Genomic DNA, 15,163 nt, shown 5'->3' with positions numbered 1-15,163 from the left:
TATATATATATATATATATATATATATATATATATATATATATGTATATATATATACCGTTATATTTTTTCTTCATCACCTACTTTTTTTTGTACTTCAACTTTCTGTCAGCTCCTTTTTTCTACCCTTCCTTTTATCCGCTTTTTTTAAAAAAAATTCTTCCCCTCCCTTCCCTTATTTTCTATTTCTTGCTCCAATACTAACAATTACTGTCTGGAGCTCTGTTCTCTTTCTATAAACCCAGAAAAAATTTAAAATGTGGAAGGCACCGCAACTTCACTGGAGTCAAGCTATCAGACACTTATTTGTTAGTAAAGGCTGTGCCATACATATATGCTAATAAGAAATGTTTTAATTAATACAATAAGCATTATTGTTATAAATGTCACTCAAATTTAAAAAAAATGCCATTTCCCAGCATATCTCTAAGCGTTAAAAACAAAATTCCCCATTGTGCCACTAAATGTTCACTGCAGTTATCTCACACAATGACCCCTCTATGATATCGCAAAGTATTGAGACTTTTTACTGTGCAATTTTAAAAATATTGGGCCCCAAATGTCCCTCAAATTGCAAAAATCGGCACTTTCCAGAAATTTCACTTAGGGATAAAAGCAAAATCTCCCATTGTGCCACTACATTTTCACCACAGCTATCTCACACAATGACCCCTCGACGATATCACATAGTTTGGATACTTTTTGCTGTGGAATTTTAAAAATATTGGGCCCCAAATGTCTGTCAAATTGCAAAAATAGGCACTTTTCAGCAATTTCACTTAGGGATAAAAACAAAATCTCCCATTGTGCCACTACATTTTCACCACAGCTATCTCACACAATGACCCCTCTACAGTATAACAAAGTATGGGGACTTTTTACTGTGGAATTTTAAAAATATTGGGCCCCAAATGTCCCTCAAATTGCAAAAATATGAACTTTCCAGCAATTTCACTTAGGGATAATAACAAAATTCCCCATTGTGCCACAAAATTTTCAACGCAGCTATCTCACACAATGACCCCTCTACGATATCTCAAAGTATGGGGACTTTTTACTGTGGAATTTTAAAAATAACGGGCCCCAAATAGCCATCTAATTGCAAAATAGGCACTTGCCAGCAATTTCACTTAGGGATAAAAACAAAATCTCCCATTGTGCCACTAAAAATTCCCCTCAGCTATCTTACACAATGACGCCTCTGCAATATCACAAAGTATGGGGACTTTTTACTTTGGAATTTTAAAAATATTGGGCCCCAAATATCCCTCAAATTGCAAAAATAGACATATTCAAACAATTTCACTTGGGGATAAAAACAAAATCTCCCATTGTGCCACTAAATTTTCACCAGTGCTATCTCACACAATGACCCCACTACGGTATCACAAAGTATGGGGACTTTTTACTGTGGGATTTTAAAAATAACGGGTCCCAAATATCCATCTAATTGCAAAAATAGGCACTTGCCAGAAATTTCACTAAGTGATAAAAACAAAATCTCCCATTGTGCCACTAAATATTCACTGCAGCTATCTTACACAATGACCCCTCTACAATATCACAAAGTATGGGTAATTTTTACTGTAGAATTTTAAAAATATTGGGCCCCAAATGTCACTCAATTTGCAAAATAGGCACTTCCAGCAATTTCACTAAGTGATAAAAACAAAATCTCCAATTGTGCCACTAAATATTCACTGCAGCTATCTTACACAATGACCCCTCTACGATATCACAAAGTATGGGTAATTTTAACTTTGGAATTACATTTTTGGAAAGTGCCTATTTACATCTTAATATGAATAGAGTCCACGGCTTCATTCCTTAGCTGTGGGAAATACAGAACCTGGCCACCAGGAGGAGGCAAAGACACCCCATCCAAAGGCTTAAATACCTCCCTCACGTCCCCAGTCATTCTTTGCCTTTCGTCACAGGAGGATGGCAGAGAAGTGTCGTAAGATTCGGAGTAGTCTCTTATGGAGGGTAGTACTCTTCGCTATGGGACTGGATATATAAGTAGTCTTGTCAGCCTCTCAGTGAGAGCATTGACGAAAGTTAGGGTCTGGAGATGCAGCGAGAGTCTTTCTGCGAAACCAATCAGACTCGTATTAACAACTCCTAAGCAATCAGTGTAGACAAGTTTCACTGTCTGCTTTTATCACTCAAGTTCATGTCCGGTGCAATGCAACAGACTGTCAAACTTGAGAGGCTGTGTTCTGTTCCACAGCGATGATTCTGGTAAGATCGTTTTATTTTATCTCATATGATAATGTAGGAAGACAGCGTCACAGTGTGACTCCTTTATCTGTATAGAATCAAGGGTGAATATTTCCAGAAGGAGATTATTGAACAGGGGGATGTATGCATGATTGCTTTATTATGTTTTATGCTGCGACATGTGTGAGATGAGGCTCTGGCAGATGTGGGAACATTCAGGTTTTACTTTAATTTTGGGAGAACTGCGCAGCCTGTTAATTTGGAGCGCTTCTCTTCCTGCAGCAGGGGCGGTCCTGCATGGCACTCCATGTGACTGGGTGTGGCTTCATTATCTTCCTCTTTCCTGACCGTGTGGTTTACAGGAGACAAAGCGGTTTCTCTGTGGGGCCTGGGTCATAGGAGGTGGTGAGTGCCCTAGCCATTGGGGGTATAAAGGTGCCATTTCTCTTTTTCTATTGTCCGTATTAAAAGTGCAAGCTATGGAGGACTCTGATGCGTTAGAGGGTACTCCCTCTTTACCTAATACCTGTTTTTATTGTGAGGAGGCTACGGTATACCCACCTGCTCAATTATGTTCCACATGCCTCGATAAGGTAGTTATATCTAAAAAGACAAAGATGTTTAGTACCACTGAGCAATCCACCTGCTAAGCGCAAGCGAAAGGTTAAAGGGACACTGTACCCAAACATTTTCTTTTGTGATTCAGATAGAGCATGAAATTTTAAGCAACTTTCTAATTTACTCCTATTATCAAATTTTCTTCATTCTCTTGGTATCTTTATTTGAAATGCAAGAATGTAAGTTTAGATGCCGGCCCATTTTTTGTGAACAACCTGGGTTGTCCTTGCTGATTGGTGGATAAATTCATCCACCAATAAAAAAAGTGCTGTCCAGAGTACTGAAACAAAAAAAAAGCTTAGATGCCTTCTTTTTCAAATAATGATAACAAGAGAACGAAGAAAAATTGATAATAGGAGTAAATTAGAAAGTTGCTTAAAATTGCATGCTCTTTCTGAATTACAAAAGAAAAAATTTGGGTCCAGTGTCCCTTTAAATATTGCTATCCTTCCCAGGGGTCATCTATCAACTTGTTGGATTTATCTGATACTAGATTATCCACGGATGAAGACGTTGGAATCGACTGCCTCTAGGTCTCCGGCTGCGGAGGAACCAGACTTTAGATTTAGGATTGAGCACTTACGCTTTCTGTTAAAGGAAGTTGTTACGGTATAGCCCGGATGTGCAGTTGCTCTTCTGGGCGATGAGGATAATCTCGTCGCTTGCCACCAGTTGTTATGGTATAACCCTGATATCGAGGGTTAATACCAGATGAAAGATGCCCTGAATACGGGATCAGCAACACACAAACCCAGTTAATTCCCCCCAAACACGAGACCAAGCTCCGTCTTGAGAGTAAAACAGAATCTACTTTATTGAGGGCTAGATGCCTGGTATTTATGCAGGTCTCCCACCTGGTGGACACTCCCCTAGGGGACCAGATGGGGGATTGGAAGAGTATAGTACATTAGATAGAGGGAAGACGCCCTTTTTACAGGATTCAATAGAATTACATTACTTAACCAAATAAATGGATTTGCACCCGAATCCATAATCCATAATGAGGTTGACAGAGGGGTCTGTCACAGAAGTGTTGGCTACGTTAGAGGATCCGGAACCAAAATTACCAGAGGAACCTTCTATTCCTAAGCTTGATAAGGTTTATGAGGAGAGGGTGGTGCCACAGACTTTTCCGGTTCCCGTAAAGATGGCAAATATTATTAAGAATGAATGGGAGAAACTTGGATTTTCTTTTTCCCCTTCTTCCTTTAAGAAAATGTTCCCAGTTCCTGTCTTGTGGGGGTCTGTCCCTAAGGTGGATGGAGCTATCTCCACGCTGGCTAAAGCGCACCACTATCCGCTTGAGGATAGTTCGTCGGTTCTTTAATAAAAAACTGGAAACTCTGTTAAGAAAGATGTTTCAGCACACAGGCTATTTATTTCAGCCTGCAGCGGCGAGGGTGCGGTGGCTGGAGCCGCTACCTATTGGTGTGACTCTTTGTTTGAGATGATTGAGGTGGAAACTCCCCTCGATGAAATCCAGGAAAGCATTAAGGCCTTGAGGGTAGCTAATTCATTTATCTGTAATGGAAACATGCAGATTATTTGCTTGAATGCTAAGACATCAGGCTTTTCTGTTCTAGCCCATAGGGCTCTGTGGCTGAAGTCTTGGTCTGCTGACATGACGTCAAAATCTATATTGCTTTCCATTCCGTTCAAGGGGAAGATTCTCTTCTGTCCAGCCCTGGACTCTATCATATCCACGGTCACTGGGGGCAAGGGTGCCTTTCTACCGCAGGGTAAGAAGAATAAACCTAAAGGACAGGGTCCAAATTTTCGTCCCTTTCGTTCGGATAAATCCCAATGTCAGCAGCCCTCCACGAAGCCTGATCAGTCCAAGGAAACTTGAAACCATCTCAATCTTGGAATAAATCCAAGGAGAACAAGAAGCCCGCCGAGACAAAATCGGCATGAAGGGGCGGCCCCCGATCCGTCATTGGATCGTATTGGGGTCAGGCTATCTCTTTTTGCGGAGGCTTGGCTGAGAGACATGCAAGACCCTTGGGTTCTGGAGATCATTGCTCAGGGTTACAGGATAGGTTTCAAATCTCATCCACCCAGGGGCAGATTCCTCTTATCAAACCTGTCTTCAAGGCCAGAAAAATGAGATGCTTTTCTAGGGTGCGTGAGGGATCTCTCCTCCCTAGGAGTAATTGTGCCAGTACCTCTAGCAGAGAGAGGTCTGGGTACTACTCAAACCTTTTTGTGGTCCCAAAGAAGGAGGGTACGTTTCGCCCGATTCTAGACCTAAAGTGCCTAAACAAGTTTCTGTCGGTCCCATCGTTCAAGATGGAGACGATAAGGTCTATCCTGCCCTTAGTTCAAGAGGGAAAGTTCATGACTACGATAGACTTGAAGGATGCTTACCTTCATGTGCCAATACACAAGGAGCACTTAAAGTTCTTAAGATTCACTTATCTAGATCAACACTTCCAGTTTGTTGCTCTTCCTTTTGGTCTAGCTACTGCCCCAAGAGTCTTTACGAAAGTTCTGTGGGCCCTACTTGCGGTGGCGAGATCCAGAGGTTTTGCAGTAGCACCATATTTGGACGACATCCTGATCCAGGCTCCGTCCTGCCGGCTGGCAGAAGACCATTCAAGAGCTCTTCTACTTCTTCTTCAATCTCATGGATGGAAGATAAACTTAGGAAAGAGTTCTCTGGTTCCCAGTACTAGAGTGGAGTTCCTGGGCACGATAATAGATTCCATATCTATGAAGATATTCTTTACAGACCAGAGACGTTGCAAAATTACTTCCAATTGTCTTGCCCTCCAGACATCCTTAAGGCCATCTGTGGCCCGGTGTATGGAGATGATTGGGCTCATGGTGTCCAGCATAGATATTCCATTCGCCAGGTTCCATCTCAGACCTCTTCAGTTGTGCATACTGAGGCAATGGAACGGAGATCACTCGGATCTATCCTAATAGATTTCTCTGGACAACCGGCCGAGAGAATCGCTCTCTTGGTGGCTCTGTCTAGATCGCCTGTCCCAGGGGACATCCTTCTTGAGACCATCCTGGGAGATTGTGACTACGGACGCAAGTCTATCAGGATGGAGAGCTGTTTGGGGTGCCAGGAAGGCACAGGGCCGGTGGTCTCGAGAGGAATCTCTCCTCCCAATCAACATTTTGGAGCTTCAAGCAATCTTCAACGCTCTGAGGAAATGGTCTCTTCTGTGTTTGTCCCAGTTTATCAGATTGCAATCGGACAACATTACCTTGGTGGCTTACATCAAACATCAGGGAGGAACGAGAAGCTCCCTAGCCATGAGGGAAGTATCTTGGATCCTGGAATGGGCGGAGGCCCACAACTGCTTGCTGTCAGCGATCCACATTCCGGGTGTGGACAACTGGGAAGTGGACTTTCTCAGCAGACAATTGTTTCATCCGGGGGAATGGTCTCTCCATCCCATGGTGTTTGCAGAGATTTGCAACAGATGGGGGACAACGGAGATAGATCTCATGACGTCCAGACTCAATTCCAAGCTACCCAGATATGGGTCGCGGTCCAGGAATCCACAGGCAGAACTAATAGATGCCTTAGCAGTGCCCTGGGGGTTCAACCTAGTTTACATATTTCCACCGTTACCACTCCTACCTCGGGTAGTGGGCCGCATTAAGCAGGAGCAAGCTTTGACTATTCTAATTGCTCCGTCGTGGCTGCGAAGTATGTGGTTTGCGGACCTGGTGGGGATGTCATCATCTCCTCCATGGAGGTTACCTTATCGCAGAGATCTGCTGGAACAGGGTCCCTTTGTTCATCAAAATCTAGATTCTCTGAGGCTGACTGCGTGGAGATTGAACGCTTAGTCCTAGCCAAGAGAGGTTTTTCTGACAGAGTGATTGAGACTCTCATTTAAGCCAGAAAGCTGGTCACCCGTCGCATCTATCATAGAGTGTAGAGGACCTATTTAGTCTGGTGTGAAGAACGTGGATTCCCCTGGCATAAGGTCAAGGTATCTAGGATTCTTTCCTTTCTCCAAGAGAGTTTGGAGAAGGGACTTGCCGCTAGTTCCTTAAAAGGATAGATTTCGGCTCTATCTGTGTTACTTCACAAGAGGCTCGCTGAGCTTCCTGATATTCAGTCTTTTGTTCAGGGCCTGTCCAGAATCAGGCCTGTGTTTAGACATTCCGCTCCTCCTTGGAGTTTACATTTGGTTCTTAAGGTTTTGCAGAGGGCTCCGTTTGAGCCCATGCACTTGGTTGACATTAAATTATTGTCTTGGAAGGTTCTTTTTCTACTGGCTATTGCTTCGGCATGCAAAGTCTCTGAAATGACGGCCTTGCAATGTGAGCCTCCTTACCTAGTTTTTCACGCTGATAAGGCTGTTCTTCGCACTGGTTTGGGTTTTCTCCCTAAGGTTGTGTCTGATCGCAACATCAATCAGGAGATCGTGGTTCCTTCTTAGTGTCCTAATCCTTCTTCTTTGAAGGAATGATTACTTCATAATCTGAATGTGGTTCGGCTTTGAAGTTTTATCTTCAGGCCACAAAGGATTTTAGGCAGACTTCTGCATTGTTTGTTGTCTATTCTGGGAAGCTTAGAGGGCAGAAGGCTTCTTCCCCTTCCCTATCTTTTAGTTGAGGAGCATTATCCGTTTCGCATATGAGACTGCGGGACATAAGCCTCCTCAGAGGATTACGGCTCATTCAACTAGAGCTGTGGTTTCTTGGGCCTTCAAGAATGAGGCCTCTATGGAGCAGATTTGTAGGGCGGCTACCTGGTCCTCCTTACATAATTTTTCAAAGTTTTACAAATTTGATGTTTTTGCTTCGGCTGTAGCAGCTTTTGGTAAAAAGGTTTTGCAGGCTGTGGTGCCCTCAGAATAGGGTCCGCCTCTCTTTAACCTCCCGTTTTCATTCGGTGTCCTCTTTGAATGTGCCTTTTTTTGCAATTGAGGTACATTTGAGGCCCAATATTTTTAAAATTCAACAGTACAAAGGCCCCATACTTTGTAATATCTTAGAGGGGTCATTGTGTGAGATAGCTCTGGTGAAAATGTAGTCGCACAATAGGAGATTTTATTTTTATCCCTACGTGAAATTATTTGAATGTGCCTATTTTTGCAATTTGAGGGACATTTGGGGCCCAATATTTTTAAAATTCCACAGTAAAAAGTCCCCATACTTTGTGATATTGTAGAGGGTTCATTGTGTGAAATAGCTGTGGGGAATATTTAGTGGCACAATGGGAGATTTTGTTTTAATTCCTAAGTGAAATTGCTGGCAAGTGCCTATTTTTCCATTAGATGGATATTTGGGGCCTGTTATTTTTAAAATTCCACAGTAAAAAGTCCCCATACTTTGTGATATCGTAGAGGGGTCATTGTGTTAGATAGCTCTGGTGAAAATGTAGTGGCACAATGGGAGATTTTGTTTTTATCCCTAAGTGAAATTGCTGAAAAGTGCCTATTTTTGCAATTTGAGAGATATTTGGGGCCCGTTATTTTTAAAATTCCACAGTAAAAAGTCCCCATACTTTGTGATACCGTAGAGCGGTCATTGTGTGAGATAGCTCTGATGAAAAGTTAGTGGCACAATGGGAGATTTTGTTTTTATCCCCAAGTGAAATTGTTTGAATGTGCCTATTTTTGCAATTTGAGGGACATTTGGGGCCCAATATTTTTAAAATTCCTCAGTAAAAAGTCCCCATACTTTGTGATATTGTAGAGGGGTCATTGTGTGAGATAGCTGTGGGGAATATTTAGTGGCACAATGGGAGATTTTGTTTTTATTCCTAAGTGAAATTGCTGGCAAGTGCCTATTTTTGCAATTAGATGGATATTTGGGGCCCGTTATTTTTAAATTCCACAGTAAAAAGTCCCCATACTTTGTGATATTGTAGAGGGGTCATTGTGAGAGATAGCTGTGGTGAAAATGTAGTGGCACAATGGGAGATTTTGTTTTTATCCCTAAGTGAAATTGCTGAAAAGTGCCTATTTTGCAATTTGAGAGACATTTGGGGCCCAATATTTTTTAAATTCCACAGTAAAAAGTCTCAATACTTTGTGATATCGTAGAGGGATTATTGTGTGAGATAGCTGTGGTGAACATTTAGTGACACAATGGGGAATTTTGTTTTTAACGCTTAGAGAAATGCTGGGAAATGACAATTTTTTTTAAATTTGAGTGACATTTATAACAAAAATGCTTGTTGTATTCATTAAAACATTTCTTATTAGCATATATGTATGGTACAGCCTTTAATAATCTTAAGAAAGTGCTAACAAATAAGTGTCTGATAGCTTGACTACTGTTTTATAACTGTCTGATAGCTTGACTCCAGTCCCACTTCTGGGGTTTCTGCAGCCCCCCATAAACACATTCCCATGAATTACTGCAGTATAGGTACAGAATCACCTGGAAGTACTCATGCAACCAATCCAACATTGATTCAAAAGTAATGCACATCACAGTGGTATAATTGCACATCCTTTCTGTTATTTTCTATTTCTTGCTCCCATACTATCTATTTTTCTTTGCATAAAATTATCCTCATTTTTTATTTTTATAACATTTGTTCATTCCCTGATCTATTTTTTTATGTATTGGGAGTTATAAAATATATTTACTTTACAAGTGTGTACTATTCTTACAAAATCTCTATATATCAAAATTATTCCACCTTATTAGTAACTAAAATTAACATACATTAACATCATGCTGCCTTGCCCATATGGAATCCCCACAGATATAAAAAAATTTTTAAAATTAATTATTAATGGAATGTTTCTATGATATAAATATCATAAGACTCAAACTTGAATATTGTTATCTTTAATCCCAACTCAATTCCATATTAGACATGAACATATATAATTATGAGCTGCTGGTGCTGGTGCAATGTTAAATGCAGAGAGCATATTGCTCTCCGCATTCAGCGAGGTCTTGCGGACCTGATCCGCACTGTCGGATCAGGTCCGCAAGACCTTTAATAAATAGGCCCCTATGTGTCTAGATAATTGCTTACTATAATCTACTGACTTCCTTTTACTTAAAAACTATCTGAAGTCTACACTGAGCATTTGCCCAACCTACAGTCATAGAGTTTGACTTAGTTATTGTTCACTGTATTCATTGTTATTGTTATTTACTTGTTATTTTTTATTTATATTTTCTCTTGTCTTACACTACACTTATTCCGTATTGTTCTGGTAAGGTATATACCTTTTTATTAACTAGACCTCTTTATGTCCTCCAGTCTCCTCATATAGGTCTACGCCCCACACTCCCTCTGTCCTATCATGACACTAATAGGCGATACTCCCATCTCACCTCTCCCAAATGACGCACGCACATAAATATCTAAATTTCATTACAGCTAATTCTAAGGGGCTGAACTGGCAACATAAACAAAATGTTGTAGTACGTGACATTATTCACTGTTAGGGTGATATTGTTTCCCTACAGGAAACACATTTCCTACACTGTAAAGAACCTAAAACTATTTCTCACAAATTTGGTACTACATACTATGCATCAAACTCTGCGAAAACAAACGGTGTGGGCATCTTAATTAAAAGGGACATCCCTTTCACTCTTATTAAAAAATATCATGATAAAACAGGGCACTATCTCATACTAGTAGGAAAACCTTTTAACACTATAGTAACTCTGATCAATATTTATGCCCCCAACTTAAAGCAGGACATGTTCTTTAAACATCTCACCAATATAACATTAGAAGTAGCTAAAGGAGCTATCATTATGGTTGGAGACTTCAATCTCACCTTGAATCCCAAATTGGACAACTCTAATAACCTGTCCTCTGTTCCACGTAAAGTCATTAATTCAGTAAAAAAAAAATCTTAAAGACCTCACCCTTCATGATACTTGGAGGATATTGCATCAGGAATCTAGGGAATACACCTTTTTCTCTAATTCCCATCACAAACACTCCAGAATTAACTACTTCATGATGGATGTCACCAATCTTGCTAGAGTCACAGAGATAAAAATAAGTCCCAATACATGGTCTGACCATTCGATAGTTAGCTACTTGATAGATTGACCCCATAACCCCCCACACAATTATGTTTGGAAAATGGACGACACCCTATTATCCGACCCGGTTCACTCTCTCCGTGTTGAGAAAGCACTCCAAGAATACTTCCTTTTTAACACTCATCCTGACACGGACATTAGAATAACTTGGGAAGCCCATAAGGCGGTTATCAGAGGGGAAATGATTAGTATTAAAACACATCAAGACAATCCAGGAAGCTCATGGATGACACTCTTAACGAACTCAATAGTTTAGAAACAAAACGTAGAATAGACCCTGGCCGCTTTAAACTATTTCTCAAACTATTACAGACTGCAAAACACGAATTAACACAATGCTCCATAAAGAATGTAAGAAATGTGCCCTTATGCTACAACAACGTTACTTTGAGAGTGAAAATAAAAGCAGTACTCTTTTTGCCAGAAAATTGAAACGGAAAGTAAATTAAAAAATTATTTTCGCCCTTAATACATGCCAAGGTAAATAGCTATATACATCCCAGTAAATAACAAATGCTTTTAGGGAATATTATGAAAAATTATACAACTTGACACCCACATTTAATAAACCTAGCTCAGATGCTGATACTAAATCTACCTTAATAAATCATTATCTAGACAACATATCCTTACCCCATCTTACCAACAAGACTGTGATGACCAGGGTTAACCAACCCCTGCGCCAGTCACTTGTTTGGCACAAAAAGGGTTATCAGACCCTATCTACTGTCACTACTCAGTCACAATCTAGCCACGCCAGGCAAACTTATGACTTAGTTCAGTGGGTGCAAGGGTTAACAACACTCTCTAGTCTGTACTAGACGTAAAAGAAATGCCCAACACTCCCCTTTAATGCCACCCACACTAAACTAAAACCATATAGCTCCAAGCTGCCACCACTTATGATTTATTAAAGGGAAAATCCTAAGGAAAACCCAGACTTACACATTAACTCTCAGAATACAATTTAGCAGAAAATAACCTAAAATATACAGTTTTACTACCACCAGTCTCTTTCAGTAACGTGGTTCAAATATTAGACAAAGGCCAAAGCTTAATAAATGAATTATTTATTATGCCAAAAATATTATGCACAATGCATTATTAATAAAAAATTGTTACAAGTAAAATTACAAACATGCAGTTTTTTTAAAATAAAAAGGAGAAAAAGCAGATTTTATACTTTACTAGTCTTAATTAGGGCTGCGCATCTTCACTGTTCTCACGATTCGATTCGATTACGATTATCATGGTAACGATTCGATTCGGCGATGCGTCGCGATGCATCACGATTACACACATACATACATACAGACACACATACATATACAAAACACATTTCAGAAGTACATGTATTATTTGTGCAAAGAGGGTGTACTTAATTCTAAACAGCCTGCATTTGCAGGTATTCCTGCTTCCTGTCCTCACTTCTATATACAGGACTATAGAATGTGCTGGTCCTGCAGGAGCGAGTTGTTTATATAAGGAACAATGATCTTATGACAATTTCCAGCAGTGCTGACAATAGCACTTCAGTTTCTACGCTCTTCTGCTCTTTAAAAAAGTTGAGTCACTCTTTTTTCACAAAGCGAGTCGCTCCTAACCGGTAGTAAGATTACTAAGGGACATAGAGATAAATATATTCTGGAAGGAGTACATTATTTAATCAGACAAACACAAGGAAACAAGTTTGTATACAACGACCGTGAAAGTGTCTGCTCTCTGGCCCCGGGTAAGAGTAGATTGTAGAAATAAGGGAATTCATTAACCAGAAGTTGAGGAAAAAATATGCAGATATTAAACAGTGACATTAATAAAGGATGAGAAATCCTTTACTAGAGCGAGTTGTTCCTATGAGGAAACGCAGGCTTCAGTGTAGAGAGGGGTGGGCGGTACTTGGCAATTCTGAGCGGGCCACTTTCATTTCAAGCCTCTGTTTAAAGCACGCCTGCTCTGAACATACAACTACTGCTCACCCCTCTCTACAGAAGCCTGTGTTTCTTCATAGGAACAACTTGCTCTAGTAAAGGGTTTGACATCCTTTATTAACGTCACTCTGTTTAATACCTGCATATTTTTTCCTCAGAGAGCAGACACTTTCATGATCGATGTATACAAACTTGTTTCCTTGTCTTTGTCTGATTAAATAATGTACTCCTTCCTGAATATATTTACCTCTATGTCCCTTAGTGATCTTACTACTGGTTAGGAGCGACTCAACTTTTTTAAAGAGCAGAAGAGCGTAGAAACTGAAGTGCTATTGTCAGCACTGCTGAAGTTGTCATAAGATCATTGTCACGGCAGGACCTGCACATTCTATATTATATAATTACCCTGCCTGCTGACTGTCAGAGTTTGACGTAATTCACAGCTGCAAACATTTGCTGTATATGAGGGCTTCTTTTCCCACTCACTCCGCCCTCAAGACACTCAGTTCACTTCTCCCCACTACCGCAACGCCCCCGCTGGCCGCTATTAAAATGACAACAAAAAAAAACTTTATTTCTGGAGGAGGGGTCACGTGACATTGCGTGAATCGATTTGGCTCTTCACTGCATCGATGCAGCATCGTTAAATTCTGCATCGTGATGCATCGTTGTGCCGATTATTTTTGACACCCTATATCTGTGCCAGGAAGATGGCAGGAAGCAATGGGTCCTTACTCTGTAGAACAGCTTTCCTTGTAAGAATGACCATTCAGTGTTAAAAACATAAGACTCTTATACATTTTTTCAATAGATCAGGTTGTCTGACCTCACTCCCTTTGCAGGGGCTGGCTGGGAAACCCCCTATCTTTTACGACAGTCCATAAACTTTAAGTACCTTTGGCTGAAATCAGAGAACACATTATCATTTCTGCTAGATACATTCATTTTCATATAGACGGAAAGGCAATCTCTTATTTACAGAGAATCAGTTTGATACCAAATATGACATGGTTGCCATATTTCCCTTCATCTAAAGTTATAACATGTTTTAAACACATAGCTACCTTGTACCCATGTCTCTTTATTGACCTTATCAGTTTCTGGGAAGAAACACTGCTCTGTGTCTCTAGAGCTGACACTTTTACTGGCTGAATGCACCAATGCCCCCCTCTTCTCCTCTGTGGGTCCTATCTGCTGAGCCTGCTGGGGACTCTGATTCTGCAAACCTATCAGTGTATCTGCTGAATGGCACTGTGGGGCTGTCTAAATACACTTCTCTGTACTCCTCCCCAATGTGTCTGCAGTCTGTGTCAGTCTCTGTCCCCTAGTCTGTGCAGTCTGCTTATAGGTCACAGCTGAGGGTACTGGGGTCTCTGTCACCCACAATCTTTCCCTCTCACTCTGGGGGTCCCTCAAAGAGTATCATGTACCCTCCTCCCCCACACACTCTGGATTCTGGAGGGCTGCTGCTTTTTTTTTATTTATTTTTTATTTAGTAGCCAAAAAATAATTAACAGTATGATTTTGCAAAAAAAAAAAGAGAATAATAAAAAAGATAGCAGTATACAGGTGCGATTGCAACACTAAAAAAAAGACAAAATATATCATTAATTCCGACTTTGGTATCACAATCCGCTAAGTCTTATAATCAGCTTGAAACAGTAGAAAGGACTAACTTTTCCCCTTTAAACATTACAAGTTCTGTATTTGCATTTTTCCTCTAACTAAAACCTGAGACAAGACCAAAACACATAAAATAGTACACCCAACGTCCAGGACAAACAAACAAACAAACAAAAAAATCAGATATATTGCCACTCTCCTCTTAGATTAGCTTCTAATATGAAAAGAGAGTTCTTAAAAGGTTTAAGGACCAGTTTTTGGGTTTCCTGTTCTAATGTCTTGATGAATATCCCCCACTTATTAACAAAAGACTTGAAATTATTATCTATCTGTACTGAGGCTTGTTCTAAGAACATTTGATATAATATCCCATTTTTAAATTCCGAATATTTAGGTTCTTTATTGGACTGCCAGTGTTTTAATATGAGTTTCCTACCAATCAAAACTGCTGTGTTTATTAATAAATAGTTTGGACCTGCTTCCTCCTGAGTCAGCAAGAAAAATACTTCATATTTATCTACGTGAAAAATTTTAGTGGCCCAAAATGAGATTTTTCCCCCCAAAATCTTTGTATTACTGGGCATGACCAGAGGAGGTGGATCATATCTGCTGTGTAATATTTACATTTATTACATACTGTTTTCCTACTAAGTTTATCCCAGCGGGCATGCCATCCAGGTGTGTAATAACATTGGAAGAGGATCTTCATCTGTTGTTCCCTAAAGTATTCTCCTCTCATCGCTTGTGCCACCCTGGTCCCTGAATTCTTCA

This window comes from Bombina bombina, chromosome 2 (assembly GCF_027579735.1).
Source record: "Bombina bombina isolate aBomBom1 chromosome 2, aBomBom1.pri, whole genome shotgun sequence".
NCBI classification, from domain to species: domain Eukaryota; kingdom Metazoa; phylum Chordata; class Amphibia; order Anura; family Bombinatoridae; genus Bombina; species Bombina bombina.
The sequence above is the reverse complement of the archived record's forward strand: the minus strand, read 5'-3'. Positions refer to the sequence as shown.